The 15684-nt window shown below is 37.9% G+C and overlaps 1 protein-coding gene across 6 annotated transcripts in view; it reads right to left on the bottom strand.

Annotated features, from left to right (window-relative positions):
• Positions 1-15684, bottom strand: part of ARHGAP6 (Rho GTPase activating protein 6) — a 312132-nt gene that overhangs the window by 113156 nt on the left and 183292 nt on the right. The window contains exon 1 of one of the 6 annotated variants that reach the window (XM_084507622.1): positions 3943-3961. The exons of the other annotated variants lie outside the window; for them this stretch is intronic. The gene's annotated coding sequence lies outside the window, so the exon portion shown is untranslated. Of the gene's footprint in view, positions 1-3942; positions 3962-15684 lie in introns of those variants that run through there. 6 annotated transcript variants of the gene reach the window in all.

Here is a 15684-nt window from a genome sequence, read left to right on the forward strand (position 1 = left end):
TTCACTACGTAACAAATAAATTTTGGCTAAACACACATTTTAATGGGATGGTGTGCCATGTTCTTCCAACCCACCGTCTGTTCCACAGGATTCTTAATCTTCCTCTCAAGATTCCAAAAAGACCAAAAAAAAAAAAAATAGAACAAACAAACAAAAAAGGAAGCCTAACAAAAAACTTTAGATAATAGGGTCACTGAGGAGTTATTTTGGATTGACCCTAGCACTGTGTTTCCTTATGACATGCTATAGCCCACTGTATTTAATCACAACCAATGTTTATACTGTATAACTTTGATACAGACCAGATACTGTCACAGTTCTGGCATTTTAATCAGCCTAGGCTGTTTCCATTACTTCTTGCGGTAACAATTCTGTCATGAAAAGTAGTATTAAATAAGATTATGAGACAGCAGATGGCATCACTTAGTTATCTTTAATTGTTGTACACTGACCATTTACTATAAAGCATAATCTATTTTCAAAGATTCATAAGTGGAACTCTACGGACAGCATAGACATACCAAAACCCAAAATGTCACTATTTTCTCATAAAGTCATAGAATGGTTTGGGTTGGAAGGGGCCTTAAAGTCCATTGACTTTCAACCCCTTTGCCCTAGGCAGGGACACCTCCTATCAGACCAGGTTGTCCAATTCCCATCCAACCTGGCCTTGAACACCTCCAGGGATAGGGTATCCACAGCTTCTCTGGGCAACTGGTGCTGGTGCCTCACCACCCTCTGAGTAAAGGATTTCTTCCTAATATCTAATCTAAACCAACCCTCTTCTAGTTTAAAGCCATTCCCCCTTGTCCTACACTCCCTGACAGAGTCCCTCCTCAGCTTTCCTGTAGGCCCCTTTAGGTACTGAAAGGTCTCCCTGGAGCCTTCTCTTCTCCAGGCTGAAAAACTCTGTTTCACCTATCTGGTTGCCTTGATCTGTAGTTAGTTTCATGCAAGCATCTTAAAGCAGCCATTGTTTACCACAGCTGTGGCTGCCTTTCTTCAGTTCCCTGGGTATTTCTGAGCCTCTCAGTAAGCCTCCTACACGCCATCAGCTGAAGCCACTTGTATCTTCACAAGATCACATAAAGTAATGTCTGGCTTTAAGAAATCTGACAGAAGTGACTACAACTTAGTGGTAATTTATAGATTCCTTTCCTCATCTCTTCCCACTGGGATCTATACTAGAGCCACATCACTCCGTCAGGCACAAATTCACAAAGTATTTTGAAATACCAGTAGGAGAGCTGCCCATTCAACAAATTGGAACTCGACAAAGATGGTGAATGCTAAAAAAGCTCTTCATGCCTATTCAGCATCACATGGGAAATAACAGCCCTCATGAAAACAGAGTTGGGTCTAACAGGATCTGCTATTCAGCCTCCTTTTGGTAATTTCTCTCATCATCTAGTTGTTAGAACAATATAAAAAAAAAAAAAGCAGAGAAATTTCTTTTGTGTTTTCAGATGATATAACGATTTGAAAAGGTAAACTATAAAAACAAAGGCATCCATGCACAGCCTCAAACCACTCTACAGAAAAATGGGAATTCGGAGGAGGCAATGTACTAAGTCATTTTTCCGATTACTTTTCAGAAGAATAACAAAAACATTATGTTCCACTCAGGGTATTCAGAAAGTAGCTGTCACTGTCATTTGTAGGTGTTACACTCAGAGTACGTCATGAAAAAGCAGTGTATTTTTCCACATGCCTGCTAGAACAAATGCAAGCAGGCACAGTGAGGGTCTCGAGCTTAAGAAGCCATTAGGGAGCAGCTGGATGGCCTCAGCAGCCCACACAATGAGATTTATAGATTCAAATACCGTAGGTAGCCCGTGGTGCAAATCTAGTCCACCAATGGCCAGTCCCTGGTGGCATTGCCAGCTGATCCCTCCTGATCCATGCACTGATCTGCAGCATGCCAAAGCAAGCAGCAGAAGGGGCACTTTGAACCCTGTGCAACAGGGACAGCCATGGGAAATGGGGAAAGGACAATGCAGAAGAGGGGAAGAGGCAAACCAGAGCACTGGAGAAAAACCCTCTCTGTTCCTTGCCCACACATACACAGCTCTGTTTTTCTTTACCCACTCCTAACCTTTTCTCTGGTCTTGCCTTTCAAAAAGCTATTCAAAGAGCCATGCTGTTTGTACTGTATGAATTTGGCGATGGCAGCCTTACAGAACGTTTTGCAATTCTTTGCAGGGTTGCTGGCGGTTTCTGCTTGCTCAATGGATAAATGCAAGCACTGACCAGCATGTGTGCTTAGTATTTAGTGTGCATTCAGTGGCAGCCAGGAATCTGACCTGGACATCTTCTGCCTGCAGTATGGGACTTTCAGTAAGAAATGTATTCTGAAAACCAACAAGGCTAAGTAACCTGTGAAGCTATAAATGTCTTCAGGAAATAAAAAAAAAAAAATGACGACAGAGACTATTGAAAACAAACATTACAACTAACAAGTAGGTTATAAAATCTTTTGACCTAAATATTTTTCTCCCTTGGTGTTCAAATCAGCACAGTAGCTGTACAGTACCAAGGTTTTCATTCTTTTTCTGCTCTAACCCAGGCAGGAAACATACTTTTTCAGCCACAGTGAACATGCTGTTGTACTTCTGAAAAACAAACAGAGCTCTAAAGAGCTGTGAAGAGCAGAGGCAGGAGGGATGAAGTAAATCTCTTATTAATAAATTACAGAACCATCCCCAAATTTTTATTCTTTCCATGGAAGTCACCTTTTCAAGTGCTGGCACTCTGTACTTTAGATAACACCTTTTTTTCTTTTTTTTTTTTTTTCCCCAACCTGGCAGTAATACAAATTGAATGTCCTTTTTCTCCATAATACAATGAATCACTCATACATCTCTAACAGTAACATAAAGCCAAAGCAGAAGCACCATTACCAGTAGTGTCATGATACCCAATGTTCACTCATATGCTTTCTGCTGAGTCAGTTTTGAAATACCATCCAGTCAAAAAGGTATTAGACAGAAGATACACAACTAGATGTCACTGAATAGCCTGAAATGTTATTCATAGTGAATATCACCACAGTAATGAAAAAAAGTCATCTGATACTGTTGCCTATGTTACCAGAGGATAGCCTCAACTTCTCTTGCCCTATCCTATTCTTCAAGCTGCAGGTGATATGAACCCAGAAACTCAAAAATGCAAAGCACCCAGTTATTAACTCAGGAGGTCCACACTCAGTGTCAGAAGTGATGTGGGGCAGACTTTTTAGATTTTAGGTGAGTCTAAAGCTGCACACAGAGGTATAGCACGGCTTTCTAAAACAGAAGCCAGCAAGGTGCTTATAGCCTTGTCAAATCAGTGGTTACTAGCTCAGCAGCCTGTTTAAACACTGTAAAACACCACTGAGAATTTACCGCACGTTTATGTGCCCAGAATACCTGGCCTCCAGATACACGTGAACTGAAGCCCTTTGGACTTCCTGAATACTTTTGGTCAGTTTTAGATGATACTTTCATAACACCAAAGAAATATTTTCTAAGCCATTCTGCTCCATTGGATGGATTTTAAGGAAGATAAATCTTATAATCTCTGATTATAATCAAACTACCTGTTATATTCTCTGTATATGTATGTTTCATTCTGCATTAGGAAAAACATTTTCTAAATTACTGGCAAAGTTACATAGACATGGGTGCATTACTTCAGACTCAGTTATAGCAAGTTTTTGAGCTAACCTATGTATGTAAAGCATTACACTCCCCCCATCTAGCTTCTTACAAGGATAAACAGGTCTCCAGAACTCCACTAATTCTAACAACATATCCATACAGGAATCACTTGCCTTCCTGCACACTCAAGATTATTTCCTTCCCGAATCTTCTTCCTCTTCTGAACTAGTCTTCCCCGCTAAATTCAGATTTTAAATAAGCAGTGAGAATGGTTGGTTTCCCAAGTGAATAATAAATTACTTACACTTCTATCCCAGTCTCAGCTGTCCTAGTTGGTTTGCAGGTATTCATGCAGCAATTGCCAATGAATTGGTTATCTCCTCACTTCCTCTAACAGGGTTCAACCCTGAAAAACTGAAGAATTACCTCCTTCTGTCTTTCACAGTGCTTTTAAACTGGTGGTGGGAGGGGCAGAAAAATCTCCCTATCTCGTCGTGTTAGGAAAGAGAAAATTCCCATCAAAAGTGACTCACCAACATTAATCATATATACACCAGATTGAAAGGCACTCAGAACATGAAGACTGAATCCCGTTCTCAGTTAAGCAAATTAGAAGCAAATTGCTCAGCACTATCATATTATTTTAACTGCCATATCTGTACAATTTTGCACAATGGAGCTGATGAATATGAATTTATTGTTTCTAGTATTGAACTCTTAGAGAGTGGTTCTGAATCTTTCAGAAGAACAAACAGTGAGTAACATGCAGCTCCCGTTATTCTGAAATAAATAACAATGCAAAGATTTTCTATATAAGATGCTTACTTCACTTACCACCTGTTTTATGCATTAGAATAAATATCCTTATTGACTAACCAAGCAGATGCGTAACAGAATCTTCAGCAAACAAGTTACACTGCAGCTTGAAATACGGCAGCTTCTGTTTATTACTGACTGGGAATACCATGCATTATTTTTTGTAATTCAATAATACTAAATCCAAGTACAAAACTTTAAAGGGTACTGTTTAGATTCAAGATTATTCCTACAGTTAAATGTTGAGGATAAGAGGATTAAAGAAAAAGGGAAAAATAAAATGATTTTACTATTGTCTCTTGAAATGTAGCTTGAGAATGAGAGGATTTGTTTTCTTACTAAGAGAAAAAAAAAGTAATTTGGGGAATATACACACCCTATTGAATCTACAAAACAGGGATTTTTCCCATTTGTACTATGCATGCAATAATGTTGTACATTCTTCATAAACTGGACACATACTTTTGCCTTTCTGCTGTTTTTGCTGATGTTTTTAACTTCACCTGATATTAACCTTCTAGCTCTCACAGGACTACACTCAGAACTACACATGAAGCATATTCTATTAGCTATAAAAACAGCATAATTATAAACAAGTGAACAATATTCTTATTTTTCAAGGTAGTATTCCAATGCACAACAATTAGATTATGATCTGTCACATTCTTGTAAATTCAGGATAAGTTTAGCATTGCTTGAACTAGCTCAAATCTCAGCATAGAAGAAACCAAGGTCTCACTGCAATACAGCACTTGAGCTACTGCTGAGTTAATGATTTCTATTGACATTTAATTATAGCATGTTTCCTGAAGTTAAGGCACAGCTTTAGCATAAGCAGGGCTACTCTGAGTAAGAGACTTAGCCTGTTCAAATCAACACTCATCTGACAAATAGCTTTAATATGCAGCAATGTGTAACACGGAAAAATGGCTGTGGATGTAAATTTAGTTCCTTACTATTAGTTTACACAACCCAGAAAAAAATACCATTATAAATAATAAAAACACTTAAATGCATCCTACTTCAGTTTCGCAAACATAAGAGCAGAACAGTCAAATTTCCTTCTGTGTAAGTGTTTTAGTATCAGAGACCTGGACAAAATTGCTGTTTGCTATACTTAATGCATTTCTACGTCTCTAAAGGAAATGCTTATGTGACTTCAAAACATCAGACTGCTCTAGTTCCTCATTCAACAAAAGAGCTTGCCGCTTTGGAGACACAGCGTGAGCTGCTTCTGGTGGTCCTCTTCCCAAATCTTAACAGTAAGTAAGACTCCACGAATGAGCAAAATAATAATTTTGCTCTCTGTGGCAGCTGACATGAAATATGTATTTTCATATAAATATTCTGCCTCAAAATTGTCTTACAAACATCCACTTGGTGAAGCTCTTTGAGCTGGGTTGCTGATGAGGTCCCATCCCTCAAAACCAAACCAAACCACAAACAGTGGCCTCAGTTGGTCATCCCAAAATTGAGGTACCCAAAACCAATACACACTGCTGAGAAACTTGGCTCTGCCTTTACATCATTCAAGATGATAATCCAGAAAGCTGAATCCCCAAAATGACTTTGATGCCACATTTAAACGGTCCCTAGTCAGTAAGACAAATTAAATAGGTAAGAAAAAAACTAACAAACAACAACAAAAATAAATGAAAAAAGTGAACAAGTGGAAGATACTCAGTAGGATGTGGTTGATACAACACCCTAGTAGAGGAAGCAGCACCCCATAAGCTTCTCTCCCTGTTGTATATACACGGGAAGACAACCTTGTCTACAGGAAGCTCACATCAACACTTCAGTAGATAGTTAGCAGGTGCAATACCATAGTCATTTGTTTTACCTTCACACTTATCTATTTTCTCATATTGTTCTTGAAGGTATTTATTTTGCAGGTGCAATCACTACTTAGTAAAGCCACAAACACATTCTGATTTTTGGTCACTTGACTTTTTCTGCAGTAATTAGTTTTTGTTTTTTGTTTTACATATTTAAAATTAAGCACGCCATAGAAAGTGCTAGAGTTGCTGTTTTCACTGAAGAATAAGTATACTTTCTCTGGATAAAGATTTTGCATAGTAAAAAACAAGGAAGACTGGTAATAGAGGGGTAATTGCTATTGATGGGCTTAATGCCATGTTGCCATAATTCAATGAATAAAAGGATGCAAGACCTCGAAAAAGTCACATTAATGGTGTGAAAAAAGTTTAGACGAAGAAATATCAGTGTGGTTGTTAAAGCAGATCCTGTAAAAAGAAAATCAGAAGAAAGAAAACCTTCTTGCTCAATTTGAGAGCATAAAGAATGAATAGGCTTGATTTTATTTTAAAAATGAACTTCTCTGCTCTTTTCTGTGCTAAATATTAGAAATCAAATGGGAATTGCAACATTTGAGATGTGACTAGTTAAGACAAACCAGCTATGACTAGTTTGTGGCAACATATGTAGCATATTGAATCTACGGAGAGCAGAGGGAATCTAGCCATGTTCCTGTGAAGTCCCTAGCTCTCAGCAATTGCTCCAATTTGCACATGGGAAGGCAAAGGCAAAGAGTTTTGGTTAAATGCCTAAAAGGGGCTGATTATAGGCTTTTATATTCAGGCCACTTAAGCCTACACAGGGTTTCCAAAAGGCCGTATGTGTACAGGATAGAGGTATGCATGCTGTAATTCAGGAACATGGAAATAGGCCTCTCCTTTATAGAAGAGCCTGATGGCCACAACTGATGTAGGAATACATTTGGGGTGTGTTTGTGTAGGTTTAAGACAGATGAGGAGGTCTCCTGTCTCAGAGTGTTTTTTAATCTAGTGTCTTGTAGCTTTTCCAAGAAACTGGAGTTTGAAGAGCCTGCCAGGTCACACTGGAGAATGGTGAACCTGAGTTTTCTGGGTCTCAAGTGGCTCTGGCTGGCATGCTGGCAGGCCCCTGCTTCTTCCTTTCCATTGCACTCTGAGGTTAGGCACATAGTCAAGGCTACATATTGCCCTCCAGAAAATGCCAAGTATTTGAAAAGGCTGTTATGACTTTGCAGTTTGATGCCTCCCTCCCTATTACAATTTAGTCCCAAAGGTCAAAAGGGAAACACTTGCAGAGGCAGGAGTAGAAGTCCATCACCAACCTCTTGTGGAGCCCACTCACTGACCGAGTGCACAATTCAAAACTCAGGGCTTTTTCCTTTGTCTTCTCCAAATGTCTTACAGCAACTTTTATGACATGGGTTGAAATCTGTGTGAAGGTTTTCATGCTAGATTGCAAGTATGTTTCTATACTCCTGTGACTCTGATTCCTTTTCCTTGTTTGCTTAGACTCATACTTAGGTAATGCACGTTATAAATAAAACAGATGCCTTTGAAGAAGGACTCAAATGCTCAGGAAGCCCTTTGCAGTTTGTGGTTCACTCTGTTTCCTCCTTAACTTAATCTAATATGTTGGCTTGTCTGAAGTTGTATGTTACTTCAGATCTTTTCTATTAGTCCTACAGAGACTAATTTCCCTCCCATTTAGGCTAAAAAGACTTTCTCATCACTCAGAGAACAAATAAAATTGGTAACGTATTAATATGAGCAAAACCAGAAAGGGATGATCTAAACACGAATACAAATAATCAGGAATAACAAGGTCATCTAAATAGAAAACTCAAATTGACTCAGAGACAAGAGAAATGTTGGCAAATTCAGTAAGATTCTATCTTTCACATTTATAATTCATTTTTGTCCTTGTTATGCACACTGAAACATATGCTTGGCTTTGTGTCTGCTTAACTATAGCAGAGTCTCAGAAAATTATGTTGATAAATAGGAATAATGATCAGTCTTGGTTCTAGTAAAACATGAAAGAAGCAAAAGAAGGATCATGAAGAACCGTAGAAGTGTGTGCTGAAGCCTGAAAGGAACAATTCACAGGCAGCTAATGAGTACCCAATATGATACTGGGTAGGAAAGCAAAGTCAGAGTACAATGGCTATGAAGAAAAAGAAGAAAATGTAAACAAAGAGACCAGAGAAAGAAACAGGCAACAACAAAAACTCAAGGCATCAGAAAATGAGACGTGCTGAAATGAGTGATCAGATGAAGGCAGGCAGAAGGGGTGGGGGGAGTCAAAGAGAGCACAAAGAGTAATGAATAATTAAAAAAAAAAAAAGGTACTATTGAAAAAAAGAACATAACACACAAAACTTAGAAGCATGTCAAATTTTAATTATCTTTTCAATTACTAATTAGACCTTCTCACTGATTCAATGACATTACATACTTTCAAGCGTTTTGATGTTACTTGTTTTTTCCCCTCATGATCTGCTCATCACAAATGAAAAATCATCCCCAGAATGGGACATTTGCTCTAAAATCATCTCTGTTCCTTAACATTACAGGAACCCTGATCCAACTTCTATCTTTAGTTTAAAAAGAAAACGGTGGAAATTTCAGTGACAGCAATGGAGTAGAATTTTACATGAGTTCACAGCAAATAAGCATCTCTGAGAAAATAACCAAATCTAAAATGGAAATTATCTTTATTAATTCCTGATATCCTTGATTGGAATAATTGCTTCTCCACCCACATGAGAATCGAGGAGAACGCAATCAGCAGGCATTAGCAGGCACACAGCCACATGATGCACACCAGCGCTACCTGCTACATGCACAAGTTCTGTGCGTACTTATTTGTAACATCTGTTTCTTCCTACTAGCTTTACTGGACGGATTTCCTATTATTCAAATGCAAACACGGTTGGGCCAGTGTCAGCGTTGTCACCTGAGCACCACTTTCTCTCCCTCTTTGAGAGAAAGAGTGTGGGTATGGTAAGGTTAGGAGGAAATCCAAGCACTTCCCTCGTATCCTTGTAAGCGGCAGGGATGGTTTTAGCAGGACAGAACTGCCACTGCTAGGGCCTGGACCAATGTGCAAAGAAAGATGCCTGGCACTCTGCTCCTTCAGGCACAGCATGGGAGGGATGCTCTGACTGCTCCCTGCAGGCTACAGAAGAAAAGCCCCCGGTACCCCCGTTGCTTATGCTTTGAATGATGTGTGCTAAATCTTATCTTAAGAAGATATAAAAGAAGGCATATTGACCATAGGAACAGTTACTCATTTCTGTCTTACTGATTTTACTAAAGGTATCTCAACAGCTAGTTATTCCTTTCAGGAATATCAGTCTTTTAGCTCAAATTCAGTGGGATCACAGAGAAACCAAGTGCATCAAAAACTGGCCTGCTGCCAGCACTGAGCCTTTGAAAAGATTCAAGGTGGAGACACTGGTGCTTACCAGGACTAACCTGAGAAGGCATCCTTTTCCTCCCTTTCCCCCCCCTTTCTTTAATTTTAATAGTTATGAATAATTATTTCAACAATCCTTAATGTTTAACTAGGAAAGAAGAAAGTAGGTGTAATCTGTACAGATAATCCAGCATTAAATATAAATGTCATTTCAGAACAGCTGTTGTTACATATTACAGATAATTAATATTATTCTGAAGATGAACAAAACTGAATTACATCGATACCGTATGTCCATGGATCTCTGACAAATTAAACATACCTATTCACAGCTCTGTGAGAACAGAATGTTTTCCTGTATATTGTAGCAGTTCTCCAAATGCACCAAAGCAAACAGAGAGATTAATTGCTGTGTTCTAAAAAAGCCAAGTCTGAAAGCAATGCACCAAATGGGTTTGAATCTGAGGCAAAATGCTCTGGGTACCTAAAATTTTGCTGGAAACAAGAGAAGAGTTCAAAGGCAAGCAAATTTCCATTTTTGCAATAGAAAGGAAAGCAGTGAGAAAATCCATCTCGTGCATTAATCTTGACATTCCCTGCAAGTGACTCAGACCGGCAGAAGAAAACATTCCCACTATCTGATGAGAAGGACGTCATGTTTCCCACACGGAACCATGGAGAAAAGCCCAAGCAGCACTGTTTTTACTACTTTCATCCCAAGGAGTCTGTTCGCAGTTCCTTCAGCTGCTCAGTCTCCAATGGCAAAGAAAAATAGTTTCCATTTACAAATAAAATGGAAACTAACCTTCACATATTTAATTAGCATAAGTCAGAGCGTTCATAAACAATTTCCTAATGACTTATTTATTATGGTAATCCTTCATAAAAGCATCTTAGAACCATGAGCAGCAGCAATTTAAGAGAAAAACTAGTATTTCCATAGCAATACATGTTAATACACTTAAGATATGCATACTTAATGTGGTGACAAGCATAAAAAAAATCCATTCAACAATGAAGTGTAGGAAATACCTGGGTAAGCTGGAGGAGAAAGCAAGCTCAGAAAGCCACCTGCAGCAAGTGAACTTTGATAGCTGCTTGTGTCCAAGCCAAGCAGCTTCTTTTTAAATTAAAGTGCAATTCTTTTAGGAAACCTGAGTGCATGCAATACTCATTAACTTCAGTAAAAGCCAACATATTCAGCAACTGGGAAAAAATAACTTTCAAGTGTCAGGTTTTCAAAAAGGACGGACAGTTCTGGTGTTTCACTCTTAAGTACTCAACTTTCGCAAGCGAACCTACGGCATCCCACCGGGAAGTACAAGAAATCAGGGGAGTTACATCTGCTGCTGGTGCTTGCTGGCTGGTTTCAGCAGCTGCTTGCTCAGCACGCTGATGATTGTGAAAGCCATCAGCTGTGAGTGTCCTAACCCACGTTATTTCACAGAGCTAAATGACTAAAATCGTTGAGAAGACGCTCGTATCATGCCAGCTCTCTGCCTGTGGCCCTTATCAGGATACAAGCGCCAAGGCGGAAATTGCGAAATTTGGGCAAGCAAGCAGGAGGCTGGCTGCAGAGCACTATGTGCTCAGGGTGCTTGCCCAGGAGGCAAGGTGCTCCTCAGCATCACGGTCATGCACAACATCCCACCCTGCTCTCCCAGCTGCCGCTGTAACTCCTATACAGCCACGAGCTCCTGGTCCTGCCCCATGACAGTACCAAATAGCTCCTGACCTTCTGGACCAGAAGGATGAGGAGAAACCTGAGTGCCCTTCTCCCATGAAGTTTACCTGCTGTACCTCCAGAAGGGTGGGAGAAACAGTGTGAGTGCTGCTGAGACAAGTGGGACATCAGAAACAGGTGGAGTCTGCCCAAACCACTGGGATGCATCCTAAACCCATGACAAACATCTGAGGATGGCTGGTTTATTCACAGTCATGGATTCATTCCACAGTAGACTTCAGAAGGTTTCAAGGCAAGCAACTAAGCACTGACATAGCATTTAGCGTCTTCATAAAACTCATAAGGGACAGCAGAAGATCCAAAAATGCCAGTAATAAAAACCACAAAGCAAGTTAAAAAACCCTTAACCACAATGCAGGTTTCTTTTTTTTTTTTTTTTTAAAAAACAAAAACAAAAAAAAAAAAAAACACCACCTAACCTTAACCACTCACTAAAATAAAAAGGAATCAAAATGAAACAATTAAATAAAACAGAACACTTATGGTAAGCAACAGATTGCAATTTATTCATCTTAAAAGTACTTCCCAATGCAGTTACTCAGCTGATTTTTTATTTTTTATTTTTTATTAATGTGACATGAAATTTGAATTAAGAGCAATTTTTCCTCTTTTTATTTATACACATGGGAACCATTTATAATTCAAATGTGCTTTTTCACTGTATGTGTGGATGACACTTACCAGTTTAAGCTGAATAGCTTTTCTGTACCAGTTTAGGTCTTTCAACTAATTGCTTTTTCACAACATAATGTATTCAGAAAGGACTGGAATTATTGAATATAATTGTATTGGCAACCAAGGAAGATAAATTCTTAAGTGCAAATATTTCAAGTTTTTAAAGTCAAGTCCCCCTATTATTAACTTATTTCCAACTTTCTTCCACTTTTCTTTATTAAATGTTTTACTATTTTCAACTGGAACAGAAGTGTTGTACAAAGATATAAAATATTCTCTTAAGTGTTTTCCTTCTCTCTCCATATCTTGCATATTACATCACTCACCCCACTTCACAGTTCAGCTGAAAAGCTGCAATATAAAAAAAAAAAAAAAAGTAGAGGAAAAATAAGTTAAAAGAACACTACCATAGAATATGCAATACTTTGCAATTTCAAATAAACAAGTTTTTCCACTTACCACAATGGTAAGTGATACAAACAGATGGAATTTCATTTATTAACAAATTTTCCCATCAATCTCCAGTATCTCACTGTGGCTTACAAAATCCTTAATCATGTCTCCGTTTTTTCTTTTTGATTGCTGTTGAATTTGGCACAGACAAGGATAAAGTGTCTCCAAGCCATGACCTATTAGAAGCTTTCAAAGAAAACAAGTAAAATAACTTTAAAAAAAGCAACTTGTCTGGAAAATACAGACACTTATATGAAAAAAAATAAAAGTTTTACTTTTTTTATTTTTTTTTTTTAATAAACACTAGCTAAGTGCTTATCTTAACCTGTCAAAAGATTACCAAGAAAACGGGATGAAAGAGTGTAAGGAGAAAGAATAATATATTAACTATCTTAATTGGACTGATGAGTTTCCAAGAATATTTTAAAAATGAATGCCTTTGTAAAACATGTCTATTACAAAAAATATATAAAAGACTACTGTAGCTATTTCAAGAGAGAATACAGCCCAGGAAGGTTTCTCTCATGTTCTTCTAACAAAGTTATAAACTCCAATAACTTCATTTCCCTCCTATTACCTGGTGCTCAGTAACTCCACAAAAAAAAAAAAAATAAAAAAAAAAGGGCCACATAGGTATCCACATCAATTCATTTTGTCTGCATTTTTTTCTTTCACTCTGCATACAAGCTAATATGAATATGTACTAATATAAGCACTACTCATAAATATATGGCACATTGATGTGAACTTGAGGAAGGATTCATAAAGATATGTACTCATTTCACTAACATCTGACAGCTTCACTATTAATGGAAGAAAATATCCAGCAACAGGATTCTTAAACTTAGCTAACCTTCACCCAGGAGGGCAGAAATGGTAGCTCTTTGTTTAGCTTGAAGTGACTGCTGTTCTAATGATTTAGAGAATCCCAGCCTTATCACCTCTCAAAGTCACTTGCATGCATCATCTAGCAAAACAATAATAAAGAAGGCTGTTGATCTTTAATAACTGAAGAAAATAAACTGATGCCAGACATTCTTCACTCAGTTAGAAAAAAGGAAACAAACTACTGAAAAGTGAAGTAGTGTGCTACAAAAAGCCAGACAGTAAAAGAAAAGGAAGAATATCCAATTCTCCTTATACGTTACATTACCCTTGGGATGGGAGAGTCCACCTTAGCTTAAAGAAGTCCCATGTATGGTGAGTTCAGACAACTGAAAATTAAGATTTGTCATAATTCTTTACAGAAAGTTAACAATTGTTATTTTTTGGATCCATATTTTAAACAATAAACTAGAATGTTTCTAATTTTAAATGTCACATAAGCAATCCTTATAAGGCTGCAGATATTACAGCAAAGCTTTTTAAAAGAGGTTTTTAGGTATATTTCATTCTATAGGTTTGGTTAGCAAGATACTGAAAACTTAAGACTACAAATACTCTAGTGAAGTCTGTGGTACTACACACACTGAGTTCAGTCCCACAGAATTTTATCTTAATCTTTACTGCTGATAGTCCAAAACCGCTTATGTAACTACTTCCACAGTAGATAAAGATGCACAATATAAGCCACAACCTTTATCACCATAACGAACCATTATGCACTTTTTCCATTCAATCAAGATAGACTCCTTGATCTACAAAATCTCATGGTCATCTATGAAAACATGACCCATTTGCTCCACTGCTTATTCAGGGATCTTCTCGGGCATCATCTGACGTGCTCCTCGTTGATCTTGTCCCATTCCTTGAAAAACTTCTCTTCTCATCCACCTAATCTGCATGGATGGGCTCTATACTCTCCTCATTTCTTCCTCTTAGTCTTCTTGATTCTCTCTGACATGCATTCCTTTTTATTCCTCACCTCCTCTACACTCATACTAGATTCTAGCAATATATTAACAGAAAAGAATAACAACTTTGAAATCACATACATTAACCTCTCAACTAACCCCCCAAGTACATTGCTTTCCCCAATTCTACTCTTCTTACAAAATAGCATTCATTAATTGTTGTCTGATTTCTTCTTAGCTTGAAATAAGTGTAGACAGGACAGCTACTGCAGCATTGCCACAGGGTAAGCTCTGCGGTAAGACTGCAGCTGAGAAGCTTATGTTCACACTGCAACCCCACAGTGAATATGAAACAGTTCACCCTTGATTTTTCACATATCATGGAGGAAGAGTATTTCTAATGGATGGTAACTACTTAATAGCTGATTTGCAGCAAACTAACATTTGGGTTTGTTTCACTGCAACTTTCTCACATTTCAAAAATGTAAATTCTTCAGGAAAAGCAGTTTTTCTCACTGTCACTTACATACCAGGGATCTTCATAGTCAAATTTTCTATCACCCTTAGCTGCTTTACATAGCCAGAGAAACATAAAGGAATGATATGGTAAGTAATAACCACAATTTTTACATTATATGTAATGGAAAATGCAGGAGAACATATCCATGATATTACATAACAAAATCTTCTGAGACAGAGTCCACAAAACCTCTCAAAGAGCCTTGTGTTTGTTTTTTTTTTTTTGTTTTGTTTTTTAAACCTTGTGCAATCTTTGTCTGATAGCTTTTTTTAAAAAAAATGAAGGAGACTAAAAATTAAATAATTTTGTCTCATTATAAACAATGTAACAGAGATGCACTGTAAGTAGTTCAGAGCAACTAAAAGTTTAATCCCTTTTCTCCTGGGGTTCTCCCTTAATTTAAGGCTTCAGAAGTTATACGGCATGTCAGTTAAAAAAAAAAAACAACAACAAAAAAAACCGCTATCCCTCTGTGTGTATTCTGGGAAATTAAAGTAGTGTCTTTTCTTTGAATAAATCTTTACCTTTTCAATCTGCACACTTCTTGGTATCTTTTCAGCTGTACACACAGAGTAATGTGACTTAACATTAACATTACAATAACAGCTGGCTTGACTATCATAAATAATTGACAAGAGTTAAATAAACTCCTTGGAACACAAAGTTCAGGACAACATGAAGACTCCCCACAACCACTCCACCTGCCAGAGAGATGACTTCGCCCTCAGATACCACAGCAGCTGCTAGTCCCCATAGTCCAGAAGGTCCATGAGAAAATTCCGAGGTAGCAGCTCAAGTAAATATTTTGAATGTCGCATTCACAAGGAACAT

The sequence above is a fragment of the Aythya ferina genome, assembly GCF_964211825.1.
Source record: "Aythya ferina genome assembly, chromosome: 1".
Classification (NCBI taxonomy): domain Eukaryota; kingdom Metazoa; phylum Chordata; class Aves; order Anseriformes; family Anatidae; genus Aythya; species Aythya ferina.